Source organism: Carcharhinus amblyrhynchos, unplaced genomic scaffold (assembly GCF_965287045.1).
Source record: "Carcharhinus amblyrhynchos unplaced genomic scaffold, sCarAmb.v2.hapA chromosome_153, whole genome shotgun sequence".
Taxonomy (NCBI): Eukaryota; Metazoa; Chordata; class Chondrichthyes; order Carcharhiniformes; family Carcharhinidae; genus Carcharhinus; species Carcharhinus amblyrhynchos.
Window position 1 is genome coordinate 281,027 of NW_027649893.1, and position 15,024 is coordinate 296,050.

A 15,024-nucleotide genomic window follows, 5' to 3' on the forward strand; every position below is an offset into this window, starting at 1 on the left:
GTGGTTTATATATAGAATAACAGATACCCGGGAGTGAGTTACAGACTGGAATCTAATCGAGGGGTTCGGGGTGGTTTATATACAGAATAACAGATACCCGGGAGTGAGTTACAGACTGGAATCTAATTGAGGGGTTCGGGTGGTTTACATACAGAATAACAGATACCTGGGAGTGAGTTACAGACTAGAATCTAATCGAATGGTTCGGGGTGGTTGATATATAGAAGAACAGATACCCGGGAGTGAGTTACAGACTGGAATCTAATCGAGGGATTCAGGGTGGTTTATATATAGAAGAACAGATACCCGGGAGTGAGTTACAGACTGGAATCTAATCGAGGGATTCGGGGTGGTTTATATACAGAATAACAGATACCCGGGAGTGAGTTACAGACTGGAATCTAATCGAGGGGTTCGGGGTGGTTTACGTACAGAATAACAGATACCCGGGAGTGAGTTACAGACTGGAATCTAATCGAGGGGTTCGGGGTGGTTTATATACAGAATAACAGATACCAGGGAGTGAATTACAAACTGGAATCTAATCGAGGAGTTCAGGGTGGTTTATATACAGAATAACAGATACCCGGGAGTGAGTTACAGACTGGAATCTAATTGAGGGGTTCGGGTTGGTTGATGTATAGAATAACAGATACCCGTGAGTGAGTTACAGACTGGAATCCAATCGAGGGGTTCGGGGTGGTTTATATATAGAATAACAGATACCCGGGAGTGAGTTACAGACTGGAATCCAATCGAGGGGTTTGGGGTGGTTTATATACAGAATAACAGATACCCGGGAGTGAGTTACAGACTGGAATCTAATCGAGGGGTTTGGGGTGGTTTATATACAGAATAACAAATACCCGGGAGTGAGTTACAGACTGGAATCTAATCGAGGGGTTCGGAGTGGTTTATATACAGAATAACAGATACCCGGGAGTGAGTTACAGACTGGAATCTAATCGAGGGGTTCAGGGTGGTTTATATATAGAATAACAGATACCCGGGAGTGAGTTACAGACTGGAATTTAATCGAGGGGTTCGGGGTGGTTTATATACAGAATAACAGATACTCGGGAGTGAGTTACAGACTGGAATCTAATTGAGGGGTTCGGGGTGGTTTACATATAGAATAACAGATACCTGGGAGTGAGTTACAGACTGGAATCTAATCGAGGGGTTCGGGGTGGTTTATATATAGAATAACAGATACCCGGGAGTGAGTTACAGGCTGGAATCTAATAGAGGGTTTCGGGGTGGTTTACATCTAGAATAACAGATACCAGGGAGTGAGTTACAGGCTGGAATCTAATCGAGGGGTTCGGGGTGGTTTATATATAGAATAACAGATACCCGGGAGTGAGACACAGACTGGAATCCAATCGCGGGGTTCGGGATAGGTTTATATATAGAATAACAGATGCCCGGGAGTGAGTTACAGACTGGAATCTAATCGAGGGGTCCGGGGTGGTTTATATATAGAATAACAGATACCCGGGAGTGAGTTACAGACTGGAATCTAATCGAGGGGTTCGGGGTGGTTTACATATAGAATAACAGATACCCGGGAGTGACTTACAGACTGGAATCTAATCGAGGGGTTCGGGGTGGTTTATATATAGAATAACAGATACCCGGGAGTGAGTTACAGACTGGAATCTAATCGAGGGGTTCAGGGTGGTTTATATATAGAATAACCGATACCCGGGAGTGAGTTACAGACTGGAATCTAATCGAGGGGTTCGGGGTGGTTTATATGTAGAATAACAGGCACCAGGGACTTGGTGTTTTTTCTGTGAGATTGTGTCTGCTCTTTAACCTGGTGTTTACTGTGAGATTGTGTCTGCTCTTTAACCTGGTGTTTTACTGTGAGATTGTGTCTGCTCTTTAACATGGTTTTTTACTGTGAGATTGTGTCTGCTCTTTAACCTGGTGTTTTACTGTGAGATTGTGTCTGTTCTTTAACCTGGTGTTTTACTGTGAGATTGTGTCTGCTCTTTAACCTGGTGTTTTACTGTGAGATTGTGTCTGTTCTTTCACCTGGTGTTTTACTGTGAGATTGTGTCTGCTTTTTAACCTGGTGTTTTACTGTGAGGTTGTCTCTGCTTTTTAACCTGGTGTTTACTGTGAGATTGTGTTTGTAACTCACTCCCGGGTATCTGTTGTACTGTATATAAACCACCCCGAACCCCTCGATTTGATTCCAGTCTGTAACTCACTCCCAGGTATCTGTTATTCAATATATAAACCACCCCGAACCCCTCGATTAGATTCCAGTCTGTAACTCACTCCCGGGTATCTGTCATTCTCTATATAAACCACCCCGAGCATCTTGATGAGATTCCAGTCTTAACTCACTTCTTGGTATCTGTTACTTTATATTAAACCATCTTTGTCTCTTCACTGGACACAGGTGAGGTCCCAGATGATTGGAGGATAGCAAATTTGTTCTCTTATTTAAGAAGGTTAGCAAGGATAACCAGGGTAATTATAGGCCGGTGAGCTTGACGTCTATGGTAGGGAAATTGTTGGAGAAGATTCTTAGAGATAGGATGTATGCATACTTAGGACGGAATAATCTCACTAACGATAGACAGCATGGTTTTGTGAGAGGGAGGTCAAGCCTCACAAATTTGGTTGAGTTCTTTGAGGAGGTGACAAAAACGCTTGATGAGGGAAGGGCCGTGGATGTCGTCTATAGGGATTTTAGTCAAGTATTTGACGAAGTCCCTCGTGGCAGGTTGGTGCAAAAGGGATAAAAGGTGAGGTGGCTCGATGGGTGGAGAACTGGCTTGGCCATAGAAGACAGAGGGTAGCAGTGGAGGGGTCTTTTTCCGGCTGGAGGTCTGTGACTAGTGGTGTTCTACAGGGCTCTGTACTGGGACCTCTGCTATTTGTCATCTATATAAATGATTTGGAAGAAAGTGTAACTGGTGTGATCGGTAAGTTTGCAGACAACACAAAGATGGCTGGACTTGGGGATAGTGATGAACATTGTCAGAGAATACAGCAGGGTACAGAACATAGAAAAACTACAGCAAAAACAGGCGCTTCGACCCACAAGTTGTGCCGATGATATCTCCACCTCCTAGGCTTACCTGTAACCATCAATCCTATTAAATCCCATGTACTCATCCAGAAGTCTCTTAAAAGACCCTATCGAATCCGCCTCCACCACCACCGACGGCAGCCGATTCCACTCACCCACCACCCTCTGAGTGAAAAACTTACCCCTGACATCTCCTCTGTACCTCCTCCCCAGCACCTTAAACCTGTGTCCTCTCGTGGAAGCCGTTTCAGCCTCTGGGAAAAAGCCTCTGGGAATCCACTCGATCAATACCTCTTATACACCTCTATCAGGTCACCTCTCATCCTTCGTCTCTCCAGGGAGAAAAGACCGAGCTCCCTCAACCTATCCTCATCAGGCATGCCACCCAATCCAGGCAACGTCCTTGTAAATGTAGATAGGCTGGAAAATTGGGCAGAGAAATGGAATTTAATCCAGATAAATGCGAAGTGATGCATTTCGGTAGAACTGATGTTTGGGGGGGTGGGAGGGAGCTGTACAATAAATGGCAGAACCATCAAGAGTATAGACACAGAGGGACCTGAGGGTGCAGGTCCATAGATCCTTGAAGGTGGCAGCGCAGGTGGAGAAGGTGGTGAAGAAGGCATGCTTGCCTTTATAGGACGGGGCACAGAGTATAAAAATTGGCATATGATGTTTCAGCGTTGGTTAGGCCACATTTAGAATACTGCGTCCAGTTCTGGTCGCCGCACTGCCAGAAGGACGTGGAGAGAGTTACAGAAAAGGTTTACCAGGATGTTGCCCTGGTTATGGAGGGTCTGAGCTATGGAGGAGAGATTGGGCAAACTGGGGGGTTGTTCTCCCTGGAAAGACGGAGGATGCGGGGGGGCGGCGGCTGGTGGCGGGGGTGACCTCATAGAGGTGTATAAAATTATGAAGGGCAATAGATAGAACAAAGAAACCCTACAGAGCAGAAAGAGGCCCTTCAGCCCATCGAGTCTGCATCAACTACAATCCCACCCTGGCCCTATCCCCATATCCCGACAAGTTATTCCTGCTAATCCAACTAATCTACACATCTCAGGACACTAAAGGACAATTTAGCACGGCCAATCCACCCTAACCTACACATCTTTGGACACTAAGGGGCAATTTAGCATGGCCAATCTACCTAACCTGCACATCTTTGGGACACTAAGGGAAAATTCAGCATGGCCAATCCACCCTAACCTACACATCTTTGGGACAGTGGGAGGAAACCAGAGCACCCGGAGGAAACCCACACAGACACAAGGAGAAGGTGCAGACTCCGCACAGACAGTGGACCCAAGGCCGGGAATAGGGTGAACAGTGGGGAAGTGTTTTTTTTCCACAGGGTCGGAGGTGACAAGCACGGGGACGGGGGTTGGGTCACAGGTTTCAAGGTGACGAGGAGGCGAGGTTTAACACAATATCTGAGGGATGTATTTTATATAATAATTCTATAATACTTATAATACTTATAATTTTACATTATATTTTATAATATAACAATTTTATAATAATTGTAATACAATGGGACGTATTTAAAATATTTTATCATATAATAATAATTTTATAATATTTATAATACAGGAGATGTATTTTATAATATAATAATTTTGTAATATTTATAATATGGGGGTGTGTTTTACAATATATTATATTTTATAACATAATAATAATTTTATAATATTTACAATACAGGGGATGTGTTTTACAATATATTACATTTTATAACATAATAATAATTTTATAATATTTACAATACAGGGGGTGTGTTTTACAATATATTATATTTTATAACATAATAATAATTTTATAATATTTACAATACAGGGGGTGTGTTTTACAATATATTACATTTTATAACATAATAATAATTTTATAATATTTACAATACAGGGGGCGTGTTTTACAATAAATTACATTTCATAACATAATAATTTTATAATATTTACAATACGGGGGTGTGTTTTACAATATATTACATTTCATAACATAATAATAATTTTATAATATTTACAATACAGGGGGTGTGTTTTACAATCTATTACATTTTATAATATAATAATAATTTTATAATATAATAATAATTTTATAATATTTACAATACAGGGGGTGTGTTTTACAATCTATTACATTTTATAATATAATAATAATTTTATAATATTTACAATACAGGGGGTGTGTTTTACAATGTATTATATTTTATACTATAATAATAATTTTATAATATTTATAACACAGGGGGTGTGTTTTACAATGTATTATATTTTATAATATAATAATAATTTTATAATATTTATAATACAGGGGGCGTGTTTTACAATATATTATATTTTATAATACAATAATAATTTTATAATATTTACAATACAGGGGGTGTGTTTTACAATATATTATATTTTATAATATAATAATAATTTTATAATATTTATAACACAGGGGGTGTGTTTTACAATATAATAATAATTTTATAATATTTACAATACAGGGGGTGTGTTTTACAATACAATAATAATTTTATAATATTTACAATACAGGGGGTGTGTTTTACAATACAATAATAATTTTATAATATTTACAATACAGGGGGTGTGTTTTACAATATATTATATTTTATAATATAATAATAATTTTATAATATTTACAATACAGGGGGCGTGTTTTACAATATATTATATTTTATAATATAATAATAATTTTATAATATTTACAATACAGGGGGCGTGTTTTACAATATATTATATTTTATAATATAATAATAATTTTATAATATTTACAATACAGGGGGCGTGTTTTACAATATATTATATTTTATAATATAATAATAATTTTATAATATTTACAATACAGGGGGCGTGTTTTACAATATATTATATTTTATAATATAATAATAATTTTATAATATTTATAATACAGGGGGCGTGTTTTACAATATATTATATTTTATAATACAATAATAATTTTATAATATTTACAATACAGGGGGTGTGTTTTACAATATATTATATTTTATAATATAATAATAATTTTATAATATTTACAATACGGGGGCGTGTTTTACAATATATTATATTTTATAATATAATAATAATTTTAGAATATTTACAACACGGGGGTGTGTTTTACAATATATTATATTTTATAATATAATAATAATTTTATAATATTTACAACACAGGGGGCGTGTTTTACAATATATTATATTTTATAATATAATAATAATTTTATAATATTTACAACATGGGGGCGTGTTTTACAATATATTATATTTTATAATATAATAATAATTTTATAATATTTACAATACAGGGGGCGTGTTTTACAATATATTATATTTTATAATATAATAATAATTTTATAATATTTACAATACAGGGGGCGTGTTTTACAATATATTATATTTTATAATACAATAATAATTTTATAATATTTACAATACAGGGGGCGTGTTTTACAATATATTATATTTTATAATACAATAATAATTTTATAATATTTACAATACAGGGGGCTGTGTTTTACAATATATTATATTTTATATAATAATAATTTTATAATATTTATAATACAGTGGGCGTGTTTTACAATATATTATATTTTATAATATAATAATAATTTTATAATATTTATAATACAGGGGGCGTGTTTTACAATATATTATATTTTATAATATAATAATAATTTTATAATATTTATAATACAGGGGGCGTGTTTTACAATATATTATATTTTATAATATAATAATAATTTTATAATATTTACAATACAGGGGGCGTGTTTCACAATATATTATATTTTATAATATAATAATAATTTTATAATATTTACAACACAGGGGGCGTGTTTTACAATATATTATATTTCATAATATAATAATAATTTTATAATATTTATAACACAGGGGGCATGTTTTACAATATATTGTATTTTATAATATAATAATTTTATAATATTTATAATACGGGGGTGTGTTTTACAATCTATTATATTTTATAATATAATAATAATTTTATAATATTTATAATACAGGGGGTGTGTTTTACAATATATTATATTTTATAATATAATAATAATTTTATAATATTTACAATACAGGGGGTGTGTTTTACAATATATTATATTTTATAATATAATAATAATTTTATAATATTTATAATACGGGGGTGTGTTTTACAATCTATTATATTTTATAATATAATAATAATTTTATAATATTTATAATACAGGGGGTGTGTTTTACAATATATATTTTATAATATAATAATAATTTTATAATATTTACAATACAGGGGGTGTGTTTTACAATATATATTTTATAATATAATAATAATTTTATAATATTTACAATACAGTGGGTGTGTTTTACAATCTATTATATTTTATAATATAATAATAATTTTATAATATTTATAATACAGGGGGTGTGTTTTACAATATATTATATTTTATAATATAATAATAATTTTATAATATTTATAATACAGGGGGCGTGTTTTACAATATATTATATTTTATAATACAATAATAATTTTATAATATTTATAACACAGGGGGTGTGTTTTACAATATATTATATTTTATAATATAATAATAATTTTATAATATTTATAACACAGGGGGTGTGTTTTACAATATAATATATTTTATAATATAATAATAATTTTATAATATTTATAATACAGGGGGTGTGTTTTACAATATATTATATTTTATAATATAATAATAATTTTATAATATTTATAATACAGGGGGTGTGTTTTACAATATATTATATTTTATAATATAATAATAATTTTATAATATTTACAATACAGGGGGCGTGTTTTACAATATATTATATTTTATAATATAATAATAATTTTATAATATTTATAATACAGGGGGCGTGTTTTACAATATATTATATTTTATAATATAATAATAATTTTATAATATTTACAATACAGGGGGCGTGTTTTACAATATATTATATTTTATAATACAATAATAATTTTATAATATTTACAATACAGGGGGCGTGTTTTACAATATATTATATTTTATAATATAATAATAATTTTATAATATTTACAATACAGGGGGCGTGTTTTACAATATATTATATTTTATAATATAATAATAATTTTATAATATTTACAATACAGGGGGTGTATTTTACAATATATTATATTTTATAATATAATAATAATTTTATAATATTTATAATACAGGGGGCGTGTTTTACAATATATTATATTTTATAATATAATAATAATTTTATAATATTTATAATACAGGGGGTGTGTTTTACACAGTGAGGGGGTGGGGGTGGGTCTGTAACGCCCTGCCAAGCAGAGGGTGGACACACTGGGATGGTTTCACACTGATCTATATAAACAGACTGGGAATGGAGGGATTATAAACACAGGCTCCAGTGGGGCCTCATCAAACACCTTCTCTCCCGGCGGGAGCCGGTTTGCTGCTGCTGCAAAATGGCGCCGGCTCCTTCCCCATCCTCACCCTGAGGCGAAGGGGGGGCGGGGAAAGGGGAGAGAAACCCGGGGATTGGACCGCTGGAGGGGGCGGGCTCAGCGCTGATGGGTCCAGGCGGCTGTCAATCAAACCGTCGCTGCGCAGAATGGTCAGCTGAGCTGTCAGTCAGCGCTGAAGGATGTCCCGAATGGCACAGGCAATGGGCGGGCAGTACTCTGAATCGGTCAGCTCAGCTGTCAGTCACCGTTGAGGCAGATGCGTATTGGCGTAGCCAAAGGGCGCAAAATCGCTGATTGGTCAGTCTAACTGTCAATCAGAAGGGACTGAAGTCCAATTGGCCGAAGCCGCTGTCCGTCAGGAAGCGGCGAGGAACTCACTGGTGCACTGGTGACGGGCCCTGCTCTGATTGGTTTACTCGGCTGTCAGTCAGGAGGCTCTCTGCAGGGGCACGTCAGTAACGCCCCGTGGAAAAGGCGCCTCAGGGAGAGAAACTCCCTGACAGAGAGACTCCCTCTTCAACAGGGGAGTCCCTAACAGAGAGACTCAATCTTTAACAGGGGCGTCCCTGACAGAGAGACTCCCTCTTCAACAGGGGAGTCCCTAACAGAGAGACTCAATCTTTAACAGGGGCGTCCCTGACAGAGAGACTCCCTCTTTAACAGGGGAGTCCCTAACAGAGAGACTCAATCTTTAACAGGGGCGTCCCTGACAGAGAGACTCAATCTTTAACAGGGGAGTCCCTGACAGAGAGACTCCCTCTTTAACAGGGGAGTCCCTGACAGAGAGACTCAATCTTTAACAGGGGAGTCCCTAACAGAGACACTCAATCTTTAACAGGGGAGTCCCTAACAGAGAGACTCAATCTTTAACAGGGGAGTCCCTGACAGAGAGACTCCCTCTTTAACAGGGGAGTCCCTAACAGAGAGACTCAATCTTTAACAGGGGCGTCCCTGACAGAGAGACTCAATCTTCAGGGGTCCCTGACAGAGAGACTCAATCTTTAACAGGGGTCCCTGACAGTGAGACTCCCTCTTTAACAGGGGTCCCTGACAGAGAGACTCCCTCTTTAACAGGGGAGTTCCTAACAGAGAGACTCAATCTTTAACAGGGGCATCCCTGACAGAGAGACTCAATCTTTAACAGGGGCGTCCCTGACAGAGAGACTCCCTCTTCAACAGGGGAGTCCCTAACAGAGAGACTCAATCTTTAACAGGGGCGTCCCTAACAGAGAGACTCAATCTTCAGGGGTCCCTGACAGAGAGACTCAATCTTTAACAGGGGTCCCTGACAGAGAGACTCCCTCTTCAACAGGGGAGTTCCTAACAGAGAGACTCAATCTTTAACAGGGGGGTCCCTGACAGAGAGACTCAATCTTTAACAGGGGTCCCTGACAGAGAGACTCCCTCTTTAACAGGGGTCCCTGACAGAGAGACTCCCTCTTCAACAGGGGAGTCCGTAACAGAGAGACTCAATCTTTAACAGGGGTCCCTGACAGAGAGACTCAATCTTTAACAGGGGTCCCTGACAGACTCAATCTTTAACAGGGGAGTCCCTAACAGAGAGACTCAATCTTTAACAGGGGTCCCTGACAGAGAGACTCAATCTTTAACAGGGGAGTCGCTAACAGAGAGACTCAATCTTTAACAGGGGAGTCCCTAACAGAGAGACTCAATCTTTAACAGGGGTCCCTGACAGAGAGACTCAATCTTTAACAGGGGAGTCGCTAACAGAGAGACTCAATCTTTAACAGGGGAGTCCCTAACAGAGAGACTCAATCTTTAACAGGGGAGTCCCTAACAGAGAGACTCAATCTTTAACAGGGGAGTCGCTAACAGAGAGACTCAATCTTTAACAGGGAAGTCCCTAACAGAGAGACTCAATCTTTAACAGGGGAGTCCCTAACAGAGAGACTCAATCTTTAACAGGGGAGTCCCTAACAGACAGACTCAATCTTTAACAGGGGAGTCCCTAACAGACAGACTCAATCTTTAACAGGGGAGTCCCTAACAGAGAGACTCAATCTTTAACAGGGGAGTCGCTAACAGAGAGACTCAATCTTTAACAGGGGAGTCCCTAACAGAGAGACTCAATCTTTAACAGGGGCGTCCCTGACAGAGAGACTCAATCTTTAACAGGGGTCCCTGACAGAGAGACTCCCTCTTTAACAGGGGTCCCTGACAGAGAGACTCCCTCTTCAACAGGGGAGTTCCTAACAGAGAGACTCAATCTTTAACAGGGGGGTCCCTGACAGAGAGACTCAATCTTTAACAGGGGTCCCTGACAGAGAGACTCCCTCTTTAACAGGGGTCCCTGACAGAGAGACTCCCTCTTCAACAGGGGAGTCCCTAACAGAGAGACTCAATCTTTAACAGGGGTCCCTGACAGAGAGACTCAATCTTTAACAGGGGTCCCTGACAGACTCAATCTTTAACAGGGGAGTCCCTAACAGAGAGACTCAATCTTTAACAGGGGTCCCTGACAGAGAGACTCAATCTTTAACAGGGGTGTCGCTAACAGAGAGACTCAACCTTTAACAGGGGAGTCCCTAACAGAGAGACTCAATCTTTAACAGGGGAGTCCCTAACAGACAGACTCAATCTTTAACAGGGGAGTCGCTAACAGAGAGACTCAATCTTTAACAGGGGAGTCCCTAACAGAGAGACTCAATCTTTAACAGGGGAGTCCCTAACAGAGAGACTCAATCTTTAACAGGGGAGTCGCTAACAGAGAGACTCAATCTTTAACAGGGGTCCCTGACAGAGAGAATTCCTCTTTAACAGGGGTCCCTGACAGACTCAATCTTTAACAGGGGAGTCGCTAACAGAGAGACTCAATCTTTAACAGGGGAGTCCCTAACAGAGAGACTCAATCTTTAACAGGGGAGTCGCTAACAGAGAGACTCAATCTTTAACAGGGGTCCCTGACAGAGAGAATTCCTCTTTAACAGGGGTCCCTGACAGAGAGACTCCCTCTTTAACAGGAGCCCCTGACAGAGAGACTCCCTCTTTAACAGGAGTCCCTGACAGCGAGAATTCCTCTTTAACAGGGGTCCTTTACAGAGAGACTCCCTCTTTAACAGGAGTCCCTGACAGAGAGACTCCTCTTTAACATCAGTCCCTGATGGAGAGACGGCCTCTTTACCAGGGGAGTCCCTGATGGAGAGACTCCTTCTTTACCAGGGGAGTCCCTGACAGAGAGATTCTCTCTTTAACAGGAGGCCCTGACAGAGAGACTCCCTCTTTAACATCAGTCCCTGATGGAGAGACTCCACTGTTTCGGCAAAAGCAGCCGGCACAATCAATGACCACTGCCCCCCCCCCCCACCCCGGCCCCCACCCCGCACCCCGGACATTCTCTCTTCTTCCGTCGGGAAAAAGATACAAAAGTCTGAGGTCCCGTACCGACCGACTCAAGAACAGCTTCTTCCCTGCTGCTGTCAGACTTTTGAATGGACCTACCTCGCATTAAGCTGATCTTTCTCTACACCCTCACTGTGACAGTAACACTACATTCTGCACCCTCTCCTTTCCTTCTCCCCTCTGTACTCTGTGAACAGTATGCTTTCTCTATATAGCATACAAGAAACAATACTTTTCACTGTATCCCGATACACGTGACAATAATAATTAAAATCAAAATCAAAGATTCCACCGTCACCATCCCCCCACCCACCTCAGACACCATCCATCACTCACCCTGCCATAGCCCCTTACTGCCCTGTTATACTCCTTCCAATTCAGGTCCCCGGACAACCCATCGAGAAACCTCATGCCCCCTCTATACCTTCTATCCACCTCATAGGTTCCACACAGCCCGAATATTCCTGAATCCCCAATAGTCACTCCCCCGCACCATCTCATTCTCACTAATACCCCATCACCGACCCATTGACAAGCATGTCATGCATACACTAGTCCTACAATAACATTGGGCTGCTCAAAAATCTGTCCAAAGAAACAAAGAATATCTCACACCCTCCACTCATTGGCAAAAAACATGATTATGTCAACAGCCCTTTATCAAATCAAAATGGAGTTCAGATTCCCCTTAATAGCTGTGGCAACAGCTCCTGCTGAGCGGAATCTTTTGGTCAAATTCGCAGCTCAGCCAAGCATTCAAAAATTCCTTCTTCAAAAGGCACCAATGAAGGTGAGACTCACTCTAACAATCTTCTCTCCATTTCTCAGGTTTTTCTGCAGCTGTGCCGTCGATGCCATGGTGCCAGTCACAAGACTCTGGGTTGCCCGTTTTCTCCTCCTCTGCCTCCTGGCAGGAAAAGTCTCCAGTGGCTGCAACACGGCCAGTGCTGGGGAGTGCCGCTATGCCCGCAACGTGCCGGGGGCCAGCCTGGCAGGGTACGGCTACGATGTGGTGACCCTACAGAGCAAGGCGGCCTCCGTGATCGATGTCAACACCTGGAGGAACGCGAATGGCAGCTGCGTCCTCTGCCGCAACCAGCTGCTCTCTGGCACCCGCCAGCGGCTGCCCCTCTCGCTGGTGGACTGGAGGGTCCAGCGGCAGTGCCGACATGCCATGTCCAGCCGCCTCTACCGCTCGGCCGCAGAGCTGCTGAAGTCCGCCACCTCGATGATCTCCAACGGCTGGAAGATGGACCTCAAGGTGGGCCTCACCCCCGACATCTCCGTCAACCGGATGTTTGGCGGCTCCAGATCAAAGTTGACCGGCTTCAGCACCAGTCGGGCCAAGTCGGACCATTACAGCTTCAGCAGACAGGAGTTCCTGTGCCGTAAATATCGGTATCGAGTGAAGACTAAGCCACGCCTGAGTCCCGAATTTGCCCGAGCCCTGGATGCCCTGCCAAAAACCTGGAACAACAAAAACGATGCCAAGTACAAGAGCCTGGTGCAAACCTATGGCACCCATTTCATCCAGGACGTTACTCTGGGCGGGCGCATCAGTGAGGTAACGGCCATACAAACCTGCAAGGCGGTATCCTCTGGCACCACTGTGGAGAAGGTAAAGGACTGCCTCAAGATAGAAGCCGGTGTCCAGGTGGAATTTATAGGAGCGTCGGTGGGCTATGAGCACTGCAAAGAACTGGCCACTTCGATGGCGCACCGAGCGAGCATGAGCCAGGTATTTTCTGACCGGGAGATTGAAGTATTTGGGGGCTCCGCCACACGGGTCGACATCTTCTCCCCGGGGGCTAGGAGGGCCTTCACCCACTGGATGGACACTCTGAACACGCAGCCGGGCGTGGTGAGTTACGGCCTGAAGCCCCTCCACCACCTCCTGCCCACCAATGATGCCCGCTACCCCGTCCTGAGGGACTACATCAGCAAGTACATCAGAACCAACGCCCTGGCCCAGAGCTGCGCGGTCACACAATGCCCCGCTGGCTCGTTCCGGCGGGACAGGAAGACCTGCTCCTGCTATTGCGCGGGGGACACGAGAGTGGACAGGCAGTGCTGCCCCACGCAGAAGGGCATCGGGAGGCTGACGGTGACGGTCGAGCAAGGCCGCGACCTCTGGGGTGACATCTTTGGTGGCACGGATGGCTATGTCATTGTCAAGTTCGGCCAGGCCAAAGCCCAGACCACGGTCATCTCCAACAACAACAACCCCAACTGGAACTCCAAGCTGGACTTGGGGGAGGTCATGGGAGGAAATGGACGCAGATTAATCATTGAGGTCTGGGACAGCGAGTCCATCACCAGGGATGACCTGCTGGGCGAGTGTGAAGAGACCCTCTTCTCCAGGACCCACCAGAAGACCTGTTACCTCAAGTACGGCAAGGTGACCTACTCCTACACCTTCACCTGTGGTCCCCACCTCGGGGGTTCCACCTGCCAGGATTACACACCCCGGCCTGACGGACCTGCCTTTACCCCCGACCTGGGATCCGCCAATTCCACCCTGCTCCCGGTCTTCCCCACTCCACCTCCAGCGGAAGAGGCCCCTCCCTCGGTCGTACTGGCCTGAGATCTGGGGTTTTGCTCCCTGTCCCCGTTGGTGGCTACCCCTCCCCTCCCACCTTCCTCTCTCCCCACCCACTGAAGATGCCGGTCCCCGCTCCCCTCTGCTCCGTCCCGATCCTGCCTCCGGGAGAATCCTGGTCCTTGCTTCCCAAAACTGCCAGCCTGCCCAAGGTACCAGCCCCTCAATTTGACCGGAGGGGATCGAGATAAACTCCCATCCCCCCCCCCACCAGACTGGCTTCTGATCTCCGCGGAGTGGGTACACTAAATCAGAACAATACTTTGTCACCAGGTCACCTCAGAATGGGGTCGATCAGAGAGACACCCCGCCCCCAAACATCCCCCCCAACCGTCTCAACACCCCGTCAAGGGTTCCGGAATCGCCCATGACACCCGGGTGGAGGTGCCACGATCAGCCTCGGTCCAGAGGCCAATCAGGTTCGAATGAACTGTCTGTCACCCAATTCCAGACACTCCTCCAGGCCCGGATCCCAACTCCCTCAACCGGCATTCCAGTGGAGGCTCCCTATCGCAGCAGCAACGCTAAAAGCTTTG

At 41.9% G+C, this 15,024-nt stretch overlaps 1 pseudogene across 2 annotated transcripts in view; it reads left to right on the top strand.

The window, feature by feature from the left end:
• LOC145338714 (perforin-1 pseudogene) overlaps nt 1–14,557 on the top strand; it is a 15,559-nt pseudogene extending 1,002 nt beyond the window's left edge. Inside the window, exons 1-2 of one of the 2 annotated variants that reach the window (XR_013885865.1) lie at nt 2,732–2,743; nt 12,718–14,557. The product of XR_013885865.1 is annotated as a perforin-1 pseudogene, transcript variant X2 (transcript). Of the gene's footprint in view, nt 1–2,731; nt 2,744–12,717 lie in introns of those variants that run through there. The other variant, XR_013885864.1, reaches the window with a different exon arrangement.
• Nucleotides 14,558–15,024: the final 467 nt, after the last annotated feature.